Below are 19784 nucleotides of genomic sequence, written 5' to 3' on the forward strand. Positions count from 1 at the left end.
TTGATAGCATTTTACCCACAGTGGAACTTCTGTGAGTATTGGAGTCCACCCTCTCAAATCTTGCCACTGCTTTATCAATTAACTTTACATAATATTCTTAATCCTTTTTTTTGTCATTTCAACAATCTTTATAGCATCTTCATCAGAGTCCATCTCAAGAAACCACTTTCTTTGCTCATCTTTAAGAACTGACAACTCATCCATTAAAGTTTTGTCATGAGATTGCAGCATTTCAGTCCCAGCATCAGGCTCCACTTCTAATTCTCTTGCTGTTTCCATCACAGCTGTAGTTACTTCCTCATCTGGAACCCCTCAAAGTCTCATGAAGATTGGAACTTAACTTCTTCCAGATTCCTGCTAATGTTGATATTTTGACTTCTTCCCATGAATCACAAATATTCTTAATGGCATCTAGAATGGTGAATCCTTTCCAGAAGGTTTTCAATTTACTTTGTCCAGATCCATCAGAAGAATCACCACCTGTGGCAACTACAGTCTTAGAAATGTATTTCTTGAGTAATAGGACTTGAAATTCACAGTGACTCCTTGATCAGTGAGATGGGTATTTTGTTAGTAGGCATGAAAACAACATTTATTTCATTGTACATCTCCATCAGAACTCTTGGGTGACCAAATGCATTGTCAGTAAGCAATCATATTTTGAAAGAAATCTTTTTTTCTAGGAGCACCTGGGTAGCTCAATGGTTAAGCATCTGCCTTCCACTCAGGTCGTGATCCCAGGGTCCTAGATCAAGTCCCACATCAGGCACTCTGCATGGAGCCTGCTTTTCCCTCTAACTGTGTCTCTGCCTCTCTGTGTGTCTCTCATGAAAAAATAAAATTTAAAAAAAAGAAATCTTTTTTTCTAAGCGAGCAGGTATTCACAATAGACTTAAAATATTCAGTAAACCAGGTTCAGAAATAAATGTGCTGTCATCTAGGCTTTGTTGTTCCATTTATAGAGCAGAGGTACAGTAGATTTAGCATAATTCTTAAGAGCCCTAGGATTTTCAGAATGGTGAATAAGCATTGGATTCAACTTATGGTAACCAGCTGCATGAGCTCCTAACAAGAGAGTCTGCTGCCCTTTGAAGCTTTGAAACCATTCATGGATTCTCCTCTCTAGCTATGAAAAGTCCTAGATGGCATCTTCTTCCAATATAAAACAGTTTCATTTACATTGAGAAAACCTGTTGTTTCATGTAGCCACCTTTATTTATTATTTTAACTAGATTTTCTGAATAACTTGCTGTAGCTTCTATATCAATACTTGCTGCTTCACTCTACACTTTTAGGTAGTGATGGCTTTTCTCCTTAAATCTCCTTATTCAACCTCTGCTAACTTTTCTTCTATACCTTTCTCACTTCTCAGCTCTCATAGAATTGAAGGGAGTTAGGACCTTGGTCTGAATCAGGTTTTGGCTTAAAGAAATATTGAGGCTGGTTTGATTTTTTTTTTTTTTAATCTAGACAACTGAAACTTTCTCTATATCAGCCATAAGGCTGTTTCACTTTCTTATCATTAGTGTGTTCACTGGAGTAGCACTTTTAATTTCCTTCAAGAAAAAAAATTTCCTCCAAGAACTTTTCCTGTGTGTGTACAACTTGGCTAACTGTTTGGTGCAGGAGGCTTAGCTTTTCGGCCTATCTTAGCTTTTGACATGCCTTCCCCCCTGAGTCCAGTCCTTTCTAGCTTTTGATTTAAAGTGAGAGACATGCAAATCTTCTTGTCACTTGAGCACTTAGAGGCCAGGGTAAGGTTATTAATTGGCCTAACTTCAATATTGTGCCTCAAGAAATAGGGAGACCCAAGGAGAGAGAGAGTTGGGGGAATGGCAGGTGGGTGAAGCAGTCAGAACACATACATTTATCAAGTTCATCATCTCATACAAGTGCAATTCATGGTGCCCCAAAACAGCTACAATGATAACATCAAAGATCACCAATCACAAATCACCATAACAGATATGATAATAAAAAAGTTTGAAGTATTTCGAGAACTTCCAGATGTGACACAGAAACATGAAGTGACCAAATGCTGTTGGAAAAATAGCCCCAATAGACTTGCTCAATCCAGGATTGCCATAAACCTTCAGTTTGTAAAAAATGCAGTATCTGCAAAGCACAATAAAATTAAATGGGCCTGCCTTTGCATTCTCATGTTCACTGTAGCATTATTCATAACAGTCAAGGGATGGAAATAACTTAAATGTCCATTGACAGATGAGTGGATAAAGCAAATGTGTATATATTCGAGGAATACTATTCAGCCATAAAAAAGATGGTCCTGCCTTATGCTACAACATGGATGAACCTGAGGGCAGTGTGCTAATAAGCAAAATAAACAAGTCACACAAGGTCAAATACTACGTGATCTCACTTATTTGAGATATCTGAGGTAGTCAAACTCATAAAAAAGAAAGTAGAATGGTGGTTGCCAGGAGCTGGGATGAAGGGAAATGGGAAGTTACTATTTAGTGAGTGTTGAGTTGCAGTCATGTGAAATGAAAAAGTTCTGAACATCTGTTTTACAACATTGTGCTTATAGTTAATTAGATTGCAATGTATACTTAAAAATTGTTAGATGGTAAATTTATGTTACATGTTTTTATCATAAAAAAGACCAGTTAAAGTACTACTGAATGCTGGGAAAATAGCTTAATAGACTTCTCCTATTGGAAGTTGTAAACAGTCCACGTTAGAGATGAGCAAACTGAAATGTGGCAGAGATCACACAAGTACCTAGTAATGGAACCAGGACCTGGATCCTAGTCTCCTGAGCCTCAGCCAGAGTTTCCCTTCCTGTAACCTGAATAGATGCATCCCCACTTTATTGAATTGACAAATGAGACAAAGCAACATTTTTGTGAGTTAATTCTGTACATGTTTAATATTGACACCTGTGTAGGATTCACTGGAAAGACATTTAATTAAAAGACATAATTTCTTGATGTTTCATTGCATTTTTACAAAGCATTAAATATTTTATTAGCATCCTTATTTTTAATTCATAGTAACCTGTTCTTCATGGAATATTTAAAGAATATGCTGATATATTGTATGTATATATTTTCTTAGCCACGAGTTTGTTAATTGAAAAGTGATGTACAAACCTTAAATAATTGATATGATACTATTGGTTCAAAGAGGCACTTCAGAAGGTGACAAGAAAGCTCTGTATATAAACAAAGAAAATACAAGTGCAGTCATACAGCAAGGGGATTGTTTTTTACTGAGTCATGTGCAAAGCCATGCAGGTGCCTGTTTGATTTTCATTATAGCAGCAAAGGCCTGGAACTGGCCATTAACCACATTGTTTTCTTTGTACTAAGGAGCCAGAACATGGACTCCATAGTTAATCATAGGGGATTAGAAATCCTTCAGCCCTCCACAGGTAACAGTACTCTCCCTGATGCCAATTGCATCTTGTTACCTCCTTTTACTACGTGGCACCTAACTCCGGCTGTCGAGGACAACTTGCCCTTTTTTCATCAATAATGTCAAGTCTATTTGTGTCTAATAGGCCATATATCTTATTGATGCAGAGAATATCAGAACCAGAGACAAGGCCTTCCTAGTATCTGGTCTAGTTCAGTCATCTTGTTTTATAAATGAGGGCATTCTTTCATCAAAAAGAGGAAAAGGATGGAAGATGTGTGAGATGGAGTACTCACCAAAAATTTCACAGCCTATTACTAGAGAAATGCGATTCAAATTCAGGTTTCCAAAATCCCAGCCTAGTATTCTTTCCACTCTGTTACTTGACATGCTGCTAATTTAAGTTTGGCAAGAACATTTAAGTGATGTTTTAATTGTTGTAGAACTTTACTCTCAAAGTTACATTCAGAATTGATTTAGAAAAAAAAAAAGGGGGTCAGATTATAACTTTAATTGCCCTTCCACTGGAGTCATATGAAATAGTATCATCAGCATCACTAGGACTCTAACCTAAAATCATTAATTGATTGCTTGAGTGAAGAAATTAACACATCCAGCATCATAGCAGAGATTTTATCACACTGCCTTCAAATGGTAGGTAAAGCAAACAGAATTATTAAATATGTAAAAATTTTGAATAAAACTATTAACTAATTCAGTTTAACACCTAGAACCTTATATGCAATATTAGAAATATACATTCTTTATAGGAAGAACACATGGGAAATTTACAAGAATTGACTGTGCCATAGAGCAAGTCTTCATACATGTGAAAGAATCAGTTATACAGATGATCCTGTTCTGCTTTGGGTATGATTGAATAGGCTCCTGTCAGTTGACCCTCTTGAAATAACAAATATAAACTCCGGATAAAGTATGAAAAAACAAATTCCTAAAGGTACTAGAGACTATTCTGCTTGGAATAGAAACTTAGAAGAAGAGAATGGCATTGTGTGCGTTTCCTAGTTTATGCCTTTTTAGCCTGAGGGCAGGGCATAGCTGGTATGACATGCAATGACTAGTATTACCATAGAAAATCCACAGTCTTTCAGGCCCGAAGAACTAGAGGACAATTCAGGACCAAAAAAAAAAAAAATGGCTAGTATATGAGGAAGAAGTTCAGAAAGAAGAGAGCCAGAAAGTGAGATACCCTAATTACTTATAAATATCTGAATGATCCTAGTACCATACATGTGTGGGACAGATGCAGCTAAAGACAAAAAAACTGAAGTGAGATTTCAGCTGCTGTACATAAATAAGAGTTTTACAGTTTGAGTCTAAAAAGTCAAATGCCTGCTTTAAAAAAAAAACAAAAAACCTAGAAAGTACAGTAATTGAAATAAAAAATTCACTGAATAATAAATGAGAGGGAATGATAAGTAGAAAAATTACCATTAGACAAACACCACCATAATAATTACTGCAAGAGAGAATCATTAATGGATATAAAGATTAATGAACAAAAGTATGATGAGAAACAGTATTTTCAAAGCCACAAAATAACTTTTCATTATAAAAAACAAGAAAATAGAAACATTATAATAAAGAACTTGGTAGATATTTCCTTAACCATGTGATCAAAGCTAGAACCAGAAACAGAACATATCACCATCATTCAGCCTTCTGATATTATCTACTTAGAAGTTCACAGCATGACTTTTGAGGTATTATTGTAAAAAATACATAACCGTCCCTTAATCATGAGAAAACATCAGACAGATCCAAATTGAGGATAGTCTACAAAACAACTGACCAAAATGTGAAAATTGAAAAACTCAGATTATAGGAGACTAAAGAGATGTGATAACTAACCTTCTTGTGGGATTCTGAATTGGATCCTGGAGCCCAAAAAAAAGGCACATTAGTGAGAAAACTGGCAAAATTCTAATAAGGTCTATAAATTAGTTCATTGTTGTATACCAGTATTTATTTTCCAGTTTTGGTAATTGTGCCACAGTTGTATAGCATGTTAACATTAGGGAAAGCTGGGAGAATTGTAAAATTATTTACAAAGTAAGTCTAAATTTTATAAACCATTCACTAGTGGGTTTAACAGGAGAATAGAGGTGACAGGGGAATGGCTATTGTCAAAAAGAAAAAAATAACAGCTGTTAGCATGGATGTGGAAATGGGAATTCTCAGGCACTGTTGGTAGGAATGTACATTGCCATAGCCAGTATGGAAAACTGTATGGAGATTCCTCAAAAAGTAAAAATAGAATTACCAATAATTCCACTTCTGGTATTTTTCTGAAGCAACTGAAAACACTAATTTGAAAAGATGTATGTACCTCTGTGTTTATTGCAACATTATTTACATACCTGAGATCTAGAAGCAACCCAAATGTTCCTCAGTAGATGAATGGATAAACATGTCAGACACACACACACACACACACACACACACACACACACACACACACAGAGCGGAATATTATTCAGCCATAAAAAAGAATGAAATTTTGCCATTTGTGACAACAGGGATGGACTTAGGGTACTATGCTAAGTGAAGTAAGTCAGATTGAGAAAGACCAATACTGTATGATTTCACTTATATATAGTATTGAAAAATGAAACAGAAACAGACTCATAGATACAGAGAACAAACTGGTGACTATCAGAGGGGAGGGGAGGGGAGTGGAAGGAGAGGCAAAATAGGTGAAGGGGACTGAGAGACAAATTTCCACTTGTAAATAAGCCACAGGCACATAATGTACAGCACAGGGGATATAGTCAACAATATTTAATACCTTTGTGTGATGATGAATAGTAACTAGACCTATTGTGATCATTTCATAATATATAAATATCAAATCACTATCTTATACACTTGAAACTAATATAATTTTGTAGGTCAATTAATTTTTTGTACTGGTTACCCTTTCTTTATTGGTGACCATGTGAGTGGTGGGAAAGTCAGGATTCAGGGGAACAGCTGAGGAGAGGGTTCTGCCTTTGCTGTCACAGCAATTCCTGCAGCCTCTGTCCCTGGACACCTCCCCTACAATTGGGCAGGGGCACAGCAGGAGCAGTGAGGGGCAGACAGGCCTGCCAGCAGCCACGTGGTACAGGCTGTCCCAGCGCATGACACAGACCCGAGGCAACCCACCAGAACTGACTTCCTACAGGCAGGAAGTCTGTGCCTACTCACACTGGGCACAACCCTTGACCCTCCACAGACCCTCCAACAAGGCCCAGCAGCTTTAAGAGTGAGAGCCCCAGAAAAAGGCCATTCTGCCCTTCACACCCTCCGCAATGGGCTGGGCAGCTAAATGCCCAAGGGATGTGGAGGGGGCAGGTTGAGGGGACAGGCGGGAGACAGTGGGAGGACTGGAGGAACAGGCGTGGTAAGGGGACAGTCAGAGGCCAGGAGGAGCCTCAATGGAAGCTCATGGCTCCATCAAGGTGCTCACAAAATGTCTAAAAAGGAAAAACAAACCCCTAAAGAACAATTCTACATGTAGAAACTCTAGTTGAGTTTTAAAAAGGAAAGAAACGTAATCTGACCCACAGTGTGGTCTGCTTTTGTGGGGCCGGTCTCCTTGAAGAGGAAATAACAGAATCTGCAAACACCAGACACTAAGCTGCACCAGCCAGAGGCTGGAGACCTTTGTTGGGCCTCCTCTGGCAAAGGTTCTTGCCTTTGGTGTTCATATGCCTGCTGCCCTTCAGAGGAGCCAAGCCCATGTCACCATCATGCAGGACCTTGTCTGGCTTCCACCACTTCTCATAGATGAAAATAACTGTGATCAGCACCAGTGCCTTCGCCACAACACCCAGGAAGGGCCAGAGGGTGGCAGAGCGGTTTTGCACATGCAGCAAAATGATGGTCTGGCTGGTGGTGCCCTCCCAAGTTGGTGCCGTTGAAGACATACTTGCCAGGGTCTGCCTCCAGGTCCTGGTTTGAGATGTGCAGCTCTCTCTTGGTCTCCAAGGACATCATGAAGAACTTGCTCTGGGAGTTGTTGCTGATTACCTGGTCCCTGGAGCTTTCTACTTGTACCACACCCAGTTGCTGACCAGGGGCAAGGAGTCCAACTTACAGCCCAACGTGACTGTCTTCCCCTCGGTGGCATGCTCTGACTTCATGGCCTTGATGTTGGGAAGCCCCTTCATTTCAATGCTGGTCTTGCCTGCCTGTTCTGGGAGGAAGATGCATGAGTACTCACTGGAGTGGTCATCCAAGTCTATCTCATATTCCGTCTTCAGGCAATGTGTCCCCCTTCAGCGACTTGCTCCCCCCCCCTTCACCCAGCGGGTAGCTGACACTCTCAGTGGCGTGATGGTTCAAGGTGCAGGTAAGGCATGTTTTGGAGCCAATATCATCTACAGAGGTCCAGAGCCTGCTCCCTGCCCCAGAGCCGCCCTCAGTGCTCAGCTGTGCCAGCACCACTGCCTACTGTGCCACCATGTTGCCACTGTCCATGCCATCTCCTATAATTCAATATTTAGAAAGTGGAGGTAGCAGAAGGAATAGTTGTTGAACTTGAGCTGTATTAATAGGAATTATCCAGTCTGAAACACAGGGAAGAGTGGTAGCAATAAAGAAGAAAAGGAAAAGGAACAGAACCTCCAGGACTTGTTGAACAGTATCAGTGTGATATACATGTTATTGGATATCTAGAAGGAAAAGAGAGAATGAAGCATCAACATATTTCAAAAAAAATAATGGCTAAAACTTTTCCAGATTTGGTGAAAGACATAAATAGGCAGATGAAACAAACTTAGCAAACTCCAGAAAGAATAAATACAAAGAAAACCATGCTTAGGTCAGTCAGTCATAGTCAAAGTGCTGAATATCAAATATAAAGAGAAGATATTGAAAATAGCCACATTGCGCACAGGCAAATAATGATTCAAGTAGTCTAATATATCAACAAAGGCTGGAAGACCCTGAACATCTTTAGAAAAAACATCAATCCAGAATTCTGTACCTAGCAAAAAACAAAATCTTTAAGAATAAAGATGAAATAAATATATTTACGTATTAAAAAATAGATGCCTGAGAAAATCTGTTGACCACAGATTTGCACTATTAAAAGTATTAAAGAAGTTCTCTAGGTTGAAGGGAAATGATACCCAATGAAAATTCCCACCTTTCGGACAGAATGAAGAGTACTGGAAGTGAACATTTTTTCCTCTTTATTTCTTTAACAAAATTTAAAAATATATGTTTTTTTAAATAGTTTTTAAAACCATTTAATGGTGGTTTAAACCAAAAATTTTAACATTGTTTTGTAGGGTTAAAACATAGTAGGTGTACTACATATAATAACTATAGTATAAAGGATAGAGAGGACAGGAAATGAACCTATAAGGTTACAACATTTCTACATTTTACACTAAGTGATAAGATCAACTCTGAGTAGATTGTGAAGTTAAGACTATATGTTGTAGTCCCTTAGAGCAACTAGTAGCAAAATAGCTTAGAAGCCAATATGTAACCAAGAAACAGACTCTTAACTACAGAGAACAAAGAGATGGTGACCAGAGGGGAGGTGGGTGGGGCATGGGTGAAATAGGTGATGAGGATTAAGGAGTGCACCTGTTGTGAAGAGCATCAGGTGTATGGAAGTGTTGAATCACCTGAAACTAATGTTACACTGTGTTAACTAACTGGAATTTAAATAAAAACTTTTTAAAAACTGAGAGAAAAATACGTGTGTGTGTGTGTGTATACACAGATATTTCAAAAGAAGGAAGGAGAGGAACAGGAGAATAAAAGAGAGGGACAAACAGAAAACAATAGACATAAACCAAATATATATATTAAGTGAAATGTGCAAAACCCTCCAAGTTACAAAGCATTGTAATTGTCAGGAGGGATAAAAGGAAAAATTAAACTATATGCTGTCAACACGAAATACAATTAAAATATGAAGACAACATATATAAGTTGAAAGTAAATGAACAGAAAAGACTCAAACAGCATTGAAAGCTAGAGTAGCTATATGAATATCAAGTGAAGAGGAGTTTATGTAACTGTATTAAAAGATATAAAGAGTAACATTGCATATTGATAAAATGGGAAGATACAACAATCACAAATGTGTTTGGTAACTTAAAAACATACATGAAGCGAATGTTAACAGAATTAAAGGGGAAAGATAATCCCATTCTAATAGATATTTTAACACCCTTCCTTCAGCAGCTGATAAAACAACTCGACTAAAAGCATCAGTACGTTACTGCTTTGATCAAATTGATATTTGTGCATCACTACAACCAACACTGCAGAATGTGCACACATTATTCTCTTGCATACATAGTATGTTTAAGAGAGGCTCTATGCTAGGCCATAAAACAATCTCAGTAAATTTAAAGTTACTGAAGTCAGACAAAGTATGTTCTCTGACCACAATGGAATAAAATTAGAAATCAATACCATGCCCACAAAATCACAAGGAAAATTATAAATTATTTTAAACTGACAATAATGAAAGTATAGCCTATCCAAAGGAAGCAATACTTAAATAGGAGTATTATGCAGTCAATTGGCCCTGAATGTAATTCTGTTTAGACAGAAATCAATAGGAAAGAGATAAATAATTTAGATATATTTAGAAATTTAGAGACATAACAAATTCAGGAGTCACAAATCACAAATTTTTAAATGTAGAATAATAATGTAAATACATGTCAAAACTTGGATGCAGTTAAGACAAAATTTTCATAAAAATATATAGATCTAAATGCTTACATTTCTAAAGAATAAGGTTTTTATGGCTAGTTGAGTGTCTAACATAAGAATCTTAGAAAAACAGCAGTCAAGTTGATCTACAGAGAGGAGAAGAGAAATTATGATAATTAGAAAACATTGTAGAGTATCAACAGCAAAAATTGGTTATCCGTAAAAACTAGTAAAATAGAAAAACTTCTGGCAAGATTGATCAAGAAAAAGGCACAAATAATATAAGGAATAAAAAACAATTAACTACAGATTGAAGAGAAATTTAAAAGTTGAGACTACTTTGAACAACTTTATGCCAGTGCATTAAAAGCTTAAATAAGTTGAACAAATTCCTAGAAAAATATAACTCACCCGAACAATTCAACAAGAAATAGAAACCCCAGTGGAGTGCCTGGCTGGCTCACCTGGATGAGTGTGCAGCTCTTGATCTTGGAGCCATGAGTTTGAGCCCCACATTTGGTGTAGAGATTGAAGGAAGAATGGGAAGGAGGGAGGGAGGATTTTATAATTTATTAAGCAAGCAAGTGATCAGATGTCTCTGATCCACCTGATGTAATCTTTTTATGTGTATACTGCTAGTAAGTCCTGTTTGGAACAGCTGAAAATCTTTTAGCAAAAGCTTTCAAAATGAGCTCATGAACTTAGTTTAAATTTTACAAGTTAAATTAGGTCAAATGAAAGAAATAAAAGGCATTCACATTGGCAAAGAAGAAGTCAAACTCTCCCTCTTTGCAGATGACATGATACTGAACATAGAAAACCCAAATGTCTCCACCCCAAGACTGCTAGAACTCATACAGCAATTCAGCAGTGTGGCAGGATACAAAATCAATGCCCAGAAATCAGTGGTGTTTCTATACACTAACAATGAGACTGAAGAAAGAGAAATTAAAGAATCCGTCCCACTTATAATTGCACCCAAAAGCATAATATACTTAGGAATAAACCGAACCAAAGAGGTAAAGGATCTGTACCCTAAAAACTACAGAACACTTCTGAAAGAAATTGAGGAAGACACAAAGAGATGAAAAAACACTCCGTGCTCATGGATTGGAAGAATTAATATTGTGAAAGTGTCAATGTTACCCAGGGCAATGTACACGTTCAATGCAATCCCTATCAAAATACCATGGACTTTCTTCAGAGAGTTGGAACAAATCATCTTAAGATTTGTGTGGAATCAGAAAAGATCCCAAATAGCCAGGGGAATATTGAAAAAGAAAACCAGAGCCGGGGGCATCACAATGGTGGATTTCAAGCTGTACTACAAAGCTGTGGTCATCAAGACAGTGTGGTCCTGGCGCAAACACAGACGCATAGATCAGTGGAACACAATAGAGAACCCAGAATTGGACCCTCAACTCTATGGTCAACTAATATTCGACAAAGCAGGAAAGACTATGCACTGGAAAAAAAGACAGTCTCTTCAATAAATGGTGCAGCGAAAATTGGACAGCCACGTGCAGAAGAATGAAACTGGACCATTCTCTTACACCAGACACAGAGATACACTCAAAATGGTTGAAAGATCAAAATGTGAGACAAGAATCCATCAAAATCCTAGAGGAGAACACAGGGAACACCCTTTTTGAACTTGGCCACAGCAACTTCTTGCAGGATACATCCATGAAGGCAAGGGAAACAGAAGCAAAAAAGAACTATTGGGACTTAATCAGGATAAAAAGCTTCTCCACAGCAAAGGAAACAGTCAATAAAACTACAAGACAACCTACAGAATGGGAGGAGATATTTGCAAATGACACATCAGATAAAGGGCTAGGATGCAAGATCTATAGAGAACTTATTCAACTCCACACCAAAGAAACAAACAATCCAATCATGAAATGGGCAAAAGGCGTGAACAGAAATCTCCCAGAGGAAGACATAGACATGGCCAACAAGCACATGAGAAAAATGCTCTGCATCCCTGGCCATCAAATCAAAACCACAATGAGATCCCACCTCACACCAGTGAGAATGGGGAAAATTAACAAGACAGGAAACCACAAATGTTGGAGAGGATGTGGAGAAAGGGGAACCCTCCTGCTCTGTTGGTGGGAATGTGAACTGGTGCAGCCACTCTGGAAGACTGTGGAGGTTCCTCAAAGAGTTAAAAATAGACCTGCCCTATGACCCAGCAGTTGCACTACTGGGTATTTATTTATTCATTTATTTTAAAGATTTATTTATTTATTTATGAGAGAGAGAGAGAGGCAGAGACACAAGCAGAGGGAGAAGCAGGCTCCATGCCGGGAGCCTGACGTGGGACTCGATCCCGGGACTCCAGGATCGCGCCCTGGGCCAAAGGCAGGCGCCAAACCGCTGAGCCACCCAGGGTTCCCCACTACTGGGTATTTACCCCAAAGATACAGATGCAGTGAAATGCCGGGACACTTGCACCCCAATGTTTATAGCAGCAACGTCCACAATAGCCAAACTGTGGAAGGAGCCTCGGTGTCCATTGAAAGATGATGGGTAGAGAAAATGTGGTCTCTCTATACAGTGGAATATTACTCAGCCATTAGAAAGGACGAATTATGGAGGGATTATGCTGGGTGAAGTAAGTCAGTTGGAGAAGGACAAACATTATATGGTCTGATTCATTTGGGGAATATAAAAAATAGTGAAAGGAAATCAAGAGGAAAGGAGGGATAATGAGTGGGAAATATCAAGAGAGGGAGACAGAACATGAGAGACTCCTAACTCTGGGAAGTGAACTCTAGGGGTTGTGGAAGGGGAGGTGGGCGGGGGTGGGGGTGACTGGGTGACGGGCACTGGGGGGGCCACTTGATGGGATGAGCACTGGGTGTTAGGCTATATGTTGGCAAGTTGAACTCCAATAAAAAAATATACAATAAATAAATTCAGTCAGTCAGTCAAATGGAAGTCAAATGGGGACTTGCCCAATCAGAGCCCATTACTTTTAAGTTACCAGCCTACATACTGCCACCCACCACCCACCTCCCACCCCCCACCAAAAAAACTTAAAACTCCACCTTCACTCAACTATTGTAAACCTACCTGTAGTGAAATGAAAGGATTAATTTCCATTCTTCAATTTCTCAAACACGGGTTAAAAAAAGTCTAAGGAGTACCTACCAAAGTCAGGAAAGTTAAAGTCTGCATAGTTATGAATCAGAGTTTTTCTACCACAACCAAGTTGCGTACATGTACATCAAATGATTCGTTATATACTCTAGAACTAAGCAGGGCAAAATTTAGAATCAAAAAGTTGTAATAAATGGATTCCTAACTATAGAAGTTGTACATTTCAAACAGGTATGAAACTGGTGTATGTATATATGCAACATCTTCTTTATCCATTCATCTATCAATGGGCCCTTGGGCGGCTTCCGTAACGTGGCCATGGTAAATAGTGCCACATAAACATAGGATGCATAGCATATATCTTTTCCGTTCATGTTTTTGTATTCTTTGGGTAAATACTCAGTAGTGGAATTATTGTATCATACGGTAGTTCTGTTTTTAGTTTTTTGAGTGTGTGAGTTCAGTGTGTGAGTTCCTTTTTATCCACTTGCTTGCCAGCATGATGTTTCTTGTGTTTCTGATTTTAACAATTCTGACAGGATATCTCCTTGTGGTTTTGATCTGCATTTCCCTGATGATTAGTGATATGGAGCATTATTTCATGTGTCTGTTGGCCATCCGAATATCTTCTTTAGAGAAATGTCTGTTCATGTCTTCTGCCTATTTTTTAGTTGGATTATTTAGCTTTTGGGTGTTGAGTTGTATACGTTCTTTATATATTTTGGATACTAACCCTTTATTGAATATGTCATTTGTAAATCTCTTCTTCCATTCAGTAGATTGTCTTTTAGTTTTGTTGTTTCCTCTTCTGTGCAGAAATTTAAATTTTGCCTTAATTTTGATTTAAAATAAATTTATAAATTTATTTGTCCCAATAGTTTTATTTTTACTTTTGTTTCCCTTGCCTCAAAGGACATATCTAGAACGATGTTGCTATAGCTGAGAAATTACTGACTGTGCTCTCTTCTAAGATTTTAATGGTCTTCATGTCTCACATGTTGGTCTTTAATACATTTTGAGTTTATTTTTGAGTATGGTGTAAGAAAGTGGTCTAGTTTCATTCTTTAGCATGTAGTTGTCTAGTTTTCCCAACACCATTTGTTAAAGAGACTCTTTCCCATTGCACATTCTTGCCTCCTTTGTCAAAGATCAGTTGACCATTGGTTTATTTCTGGTTTCTGTCTTCTGTTCCACTGATCACATTATTTTTGTGCTAATTTCATATTGTTTGGATTTCTACAGCTTTGTAGTATATTTTGAAACCTGGGAATTTGATGCCTCCAGTTTTTTTTTTAAGTTTTTTTTTTTAATTTTTATTTATTTATGATAGGCACACAGTGAGAGAGAGAGAGAGGCAGAGACACAGGTAGAGGGAGAAGCAGGCTCCATGCACCGGGAGCCCGATGTGGGATTCAATCCCGGGTCTCCAGGATCACGCCCTGGGCCAAAGGCAGGCGCCAAACCGCTGCGCCACCCAGGGATCCCCGATGCCTCCAGTTTTATACTTCTTTTGCAAGAGTGCTTTGACTATTTGCAGATTTTTGTGATTCCATACATGTTTTAGGATTATTTGTACTAGTTCTGTGAAAAATACTGTCAGTATTTTATAAGGATTGCATGAAATCTGTGTATTGCTTTGGGTAGAATGGACATTTTACCAATGTTTATTCTCCCAATCCATGAGCATGGCATGTCTGTCCATTTGTTTGTTTTGTCTTCAATTCCTTGCATCACTGTTTTATAGTTTTCAGAATACAGGTCTTTCACCTCGTTGGTTAAGTTTATTCCTCTAGATATTATTTTGGGTGCAATTGTAAAGATTTGTTTTCTTAATTTCTCTTTTTGCTACTTCGGTATTAGTATATAGAAATGCAGTGGATTTTTGTATACTGATTTGTATCCTGTGACCTTACTGAATTCATCTATCATTTCTGGCAGGTTTTTAAAAAAGATTTTATTTATTTATTCATGAGAAACACACACACACACAGAGAAAAAGAGAGAGAGAGAGGCAGAGGGAGAAGCAGGCTCCATGCAGGGAGCCCGATGCAGACCTCGATCCCAGGTCTCCAGGATCACGCCCTGAGCTGAAGGCGGCGCAAAACCGCTGGGCCACCGGGGCTGCCCAGTTCTAGCAGTTTTTGGATGGAGTCTTTAGGGTTTTCTATATAGGGTATCATGTCATCTGCATTCCAATTTGATGGAATTTCTCCTTTCCAATTTGGATGTATTTTATTTCCTTTTCTTGACTGATTGCTGTGGCTAGGACTTCTGGTATTCTGTTGAATAGAAGTGGTGAGAGTGGACATCCTTGTCTTATTCCTGATCTAAGGGGAAATCTCTCCGTTTTTAACCATTGAGTATGGTGTTAGCTGTGGTTTGTTCATGGATGGCCTTTATTTTGTTGAAATATGTTCCCTCTAAACCCCTTGACAGTTTTTATCATGAATGGAGTTTGTATTTTGTCAAATGCTTTTTCTGCATCTCTAGAAATGTTCATATGGTTTTTATTTATCCTTTCACATTGATTTGTCTATATTGAACCACACTTGCATCCCAGCAATGAATCCCAGTTGATGCTGGTGAATGATTTTTCTAATGTATTGTTGGATTCGCTAATATTTTGTTGAGGATTTTTGCATTTATGTTCATCAGAGATATTGGCCTGTAGCTCTCTCTTTGTATATTGTCTTTATCCTGTTTTGATATCAGGGTAATGTGGGCCTCATAGAATGAACTTGGAAGTTTTTCTTCCTCTTCAATCATTTAGAATAGTTTAAGAAGAATAGGTATTAACTTTTCTTTAATTGTTTGATAGAATTCACCTGTGAAACTACTTGTCCTTGACTTTTGCTTGTTAGGAGTTTTTGATTACTCCTATTGATCTATTTCATTGCTAGTAATTTTTCTCTTCAAAATTCTATTTCTTCCTGATTCGGTGTTCAGGGGGCTATATGTTTCTAAGGATTTATTCATTTCTTCTAGGTTGTCCAATTTGCTGGCCAACCATATGTATTTCTTTATAATCCTTTGTATTTCTGTGATGTCAGGTGTTTTTCATTTCTGAGTTTAAGTTCTCTCTCTCTCTCTCTCTCTCTCTCTCTCTCTCTCTCTTATCTGGCAAAGGGTTTATCAATTTGGTTCATCTTTTCAAAGAACCAGGTTCTGGTTTCATTGACATTTTGTGTTTTTCTTTAGCTTCTATTTCATTTATTTCTCTTTTTTAAAAAAAAAAATTTATTCCTGAGAGACACAGAGAGAGAGAGGCAGAGACACAGGAAGAGGGAGAAGCAGGCTCCATGCAGGGAGCCCGATGTGGGACTCAATCCCGGACTCTGGGATTACGCCCTGAGCCAAAGGCAGACCCTCAACCACTGAGCCACCCAGGCGTCCCTATTACATTTATTTCTGCTCCAATCTTTATTATGTCTGATCTTCTACAGTTTTGAGGTTTTGTTTGTTCTTTTTCTCACTCCTTTAGCTCTAAAGTTGTTTATTTGAGATTTTTTCTTGCTTTTTGAGGCATGCCTGTATTACTATAAACTTCTCTCTTAGAACAGCTTTTGCTACGTCCCCAAAATTTTGGAGTATTGTGTTTTCATTTTCTTTTATCTCCATGTGTTTTTCAATTTTGTCTTTGATTTCGTGGTGGCCTCATTCATTGTTTAGTAGCATGTTATTTAAGCCCAATGTGTTTATGGTCTTTTCAGATTTTTTTGTTGTGGTTGATTTCTAGTTTCATTGTGTTGTGGTCAGAAAAGATGACTTTGGTCCTTTTTTTTTTTTAAGATTTTATTTATTTATTTATTAATGAGAGACACACACAGAGAGAGAGAGAGAGAGAGAGAGAGAGAGAGGGGCAGAGACACAGGCAGAGGGAGACGCAGTCTCTATGCAGGGAGCCCGACACGGGACTCGATCCTGGGACTCCAGGATTACACCCTGGGCTGAAGGTGGCGCTAAACCACTGAGCTACCTGGGCTGCCCGACTTTGGTCTTATTGAATCTGTTGAGACTTATTTTGTGGCCTAACATGTGATCTGTTCTGGAGAATATTCCATGTGCACTTGAAAAGAATATATATTCTACTGTTTTAGGATATAATGTTCCTAATATATCTGATAGATCCATTTGGTCCAATGTGTCATTCAGAGCCATTGCTTTCTTGCTGATGTTCTGTTTGGATGATCTATGCATTGATTTAAGTGGGTTGTAAAGTCCCCTACTATTATTGTATTAATATTTATTACTTCCTTTATGTTTGTTAATAGCTGCTTTATGTATTTGGATGCTCCATGTTGGGTGCAATATTTAGAATTGCTATGTCTTCTTGTTGGATTGTTTGCTTTATGTAGTGTCCTTCTTTGTCTCTTATTACATTCTTTGTCTTAAAGTCTATTTTATTTTGTCCAATATAAGTATTGCTATACCAGATTTCTGTTCATTTCCATTTGCATGATGAATGCTTTTCCATCCCTTCACTTTCAATCTGCATGTGTCTTAGGTATGAAATGAGTTTCTCGTAGGCAGCATATAGATGAGTCTCGCCTTTTTATCCATTCTATCACCCTATGTCTTTTGATTGGACTGGTTTACATTCAAAGTAATTATTGATAGATATGTACTTATTGACATTTTGTTACTTGTTTTAGGGTTGTTTTTATAGTTCTCTGATCCCTTCTTCTCTTGCTCTCTTCTCTCACAGTTTCCTGGCTTTCTTTAGTGATGTACTTGGATTCCTGTCTCTTTATTTTTGTATACCTATTACTTGTTTTTGATTTGTAGTTACCATTAGGTTTATATATAACATCTTATATGTACTGCAGTCTATATTGTTTGAACTCATTCTAAAAGCACTGAATTTTTATTCTACTCCCCACCATATTTTAGGTATATGGTATTATACTGTATATCTTTATATTTTGTGAATCCCTTGACTGGTTTTTTTTTAAAAAAGATTCATTTATTTGAGAGAGAGAAAGAAAGAAAACCCACTGGGGGGGAGGGGCAGAGGAACAAGGGGGAAAGTATCCCAAGCACACTCTTTGCTAAGTATGGAGCCCAGCACAAGGCTCAGTCCTACAACCCTGAGATCATGACCTGAGCCAAAAGCAAAAGTCAGACTCTTACCTTCCTGTGCCACTGAGGCGCCCCATCCCTTGATTGATTTTTATAGATATACTTAATTTTATTACCTTTGTTCTTCCTACTTTTCTTATTTCTGCTTATGGTCTTTCCTTTCCACTCAAAGAGTCCCCTTTAGCATTTCTTTCTTTTTAAGACTTTTATTTATTATTTATTTATTCATGAGAGACACAGAGAGAGGCAGAGACACGGGCAGAGAAAGAAGCAGGCTCCACTCCGGAAGCCCGATGTGGGACTGGATCCTGGGTCTCCAGGATCACGCCCTGGGCCGAAGGCAGGGGCCAAATCATTGAGCCACCCAGGGATCCCCCCCTCTGGTTTTCAAAGCCAAATGTTTTGGAGATTCATCTTCCCAGTGCAGGTCCTGGCGCCTGGGGTGGGATCTGCTCCTCTCCTGTCTCCATACCTGAGGCGTCCCTCCCTCCTTCATACAGTTTCACAAGTCAGTTTGGCTCCTGTTGCCATCTCCACCCTTCCTACCCTATTCAGTATGGCCTGTTCTGTACATTTAGCTCTGGAGAGTCTGTTCTACCAGTTGACAGGTCATTTTCTGGGTTATTTACACTGAGGGGGTTGTTATCTAGGTGTATTCATAGGGCAAAGTGAGCCTAGCTTACTCTATTATCTTCCCACTGATTTTTTAAATATTATTTTTATTAAAAATATATTATGGGGATCCCTGGGTGGCGCAGCGGTTTGGCGCCTGCCTTTGGCCCAGGGCGCGGTCCTGGATATCCGGGATCGGGTCCCGCGTCGGGCTCCCGGTGCATGGAGCCTGCTTCTCCCTCTGCCTGTGTCTCTGCCTCTCTCTCTCTCTCTGTAACTATCATAAATAAATAAAAATTAAAAAAAAAATTAAAAAAAAATAAAAATAAAAATAAATATATTATGTTTATAAAGTGTGAAAGCAAGGAAAACTAAACGCTGTATTCTTTAGAGACACAAATGTGATAAAGTTTTTTAAGTAAGGGAATGATAAACAGAACTCATAATCTTGGTTACATAAAGAGGCAACAGATGGGATAGCAGAAAAATCAAAAGTAGTTTAAATCTATTGGTATTGTTCTAGTTAAATTATTAAAATTTTAATTAGTAAATTAAAGCCATTGTCTCGGTCTTCTTGGAATTTACAGTGTAGTGGGTAGATAGTTGAAACAAACACATATACCACAATTTAAGGGTTATGATGAGTTAAGACAGGGCGTGAGATGTGCAAGGTCAGAGAAAAGTTCCTGATACCTAACCTGAGACCTGAAGGATGAGTAATGCAATCATTATGTGGGGAAATGAGAGAAAATGTTAGGCTTAGCAAAGCTTCCAGCCTAAGTGAAGGCAGGGGAAAGAGGAGTGAGCGCTGGTGGTAATAGCTTTGGCTGGACATAAGCAAGGATCAGGTTATGAGGGTTACTGAGTTGATGGTGAAATGACATGGCTTCTTCTCAACAGCTTTAGCTCTTGCTCTA

The 19784-nt window shown here is 38.3% G+C and overlaps 1 protein-coding gene, 1 long non-coding RNA gene and 1 pseudogene across 11 annotated transcripts in view; 1 reads left to right on the forward strand and 2 right to left on the reverse strand.

Annotated features, from left to right (window-relative positions):
- Positions 1-19784, forward strand: part of SCAPER (S-phase cyclin A associated protein in the ER) — a 431009-nt gene that overhangs the window by 310654 nt on the left and 100571 nt on the right. The gene's annotated exons all lie outside the window — the stretch shown is intronic.
- LOC140623361 (uncharacterized) overlaps positions 1-19784 on the reverse strand; it is a 94487-nt gene that overhangs the window by 25492 nt on the left and 49211 nt on the right. The window lies entirely within an intron of this gene.
- Positions 6940-13179, reverse strand: LOC140622563 (basigin-like; annotated as a pseudogene).

This window comes from Canis lupus, chromosome 32, assembly GCF_048164855.1.
Source record: "Canis lupus baileyi chromosome 32, mCanLup2.hap1, whole genome shotgun sequence".
NCBI classification, from domain to species: domain Eukaryota; kingdom Metazoa; phylum Chordata; class Mammalia; order Carnivora; family Canidae; genus Canis; species Canis lupus.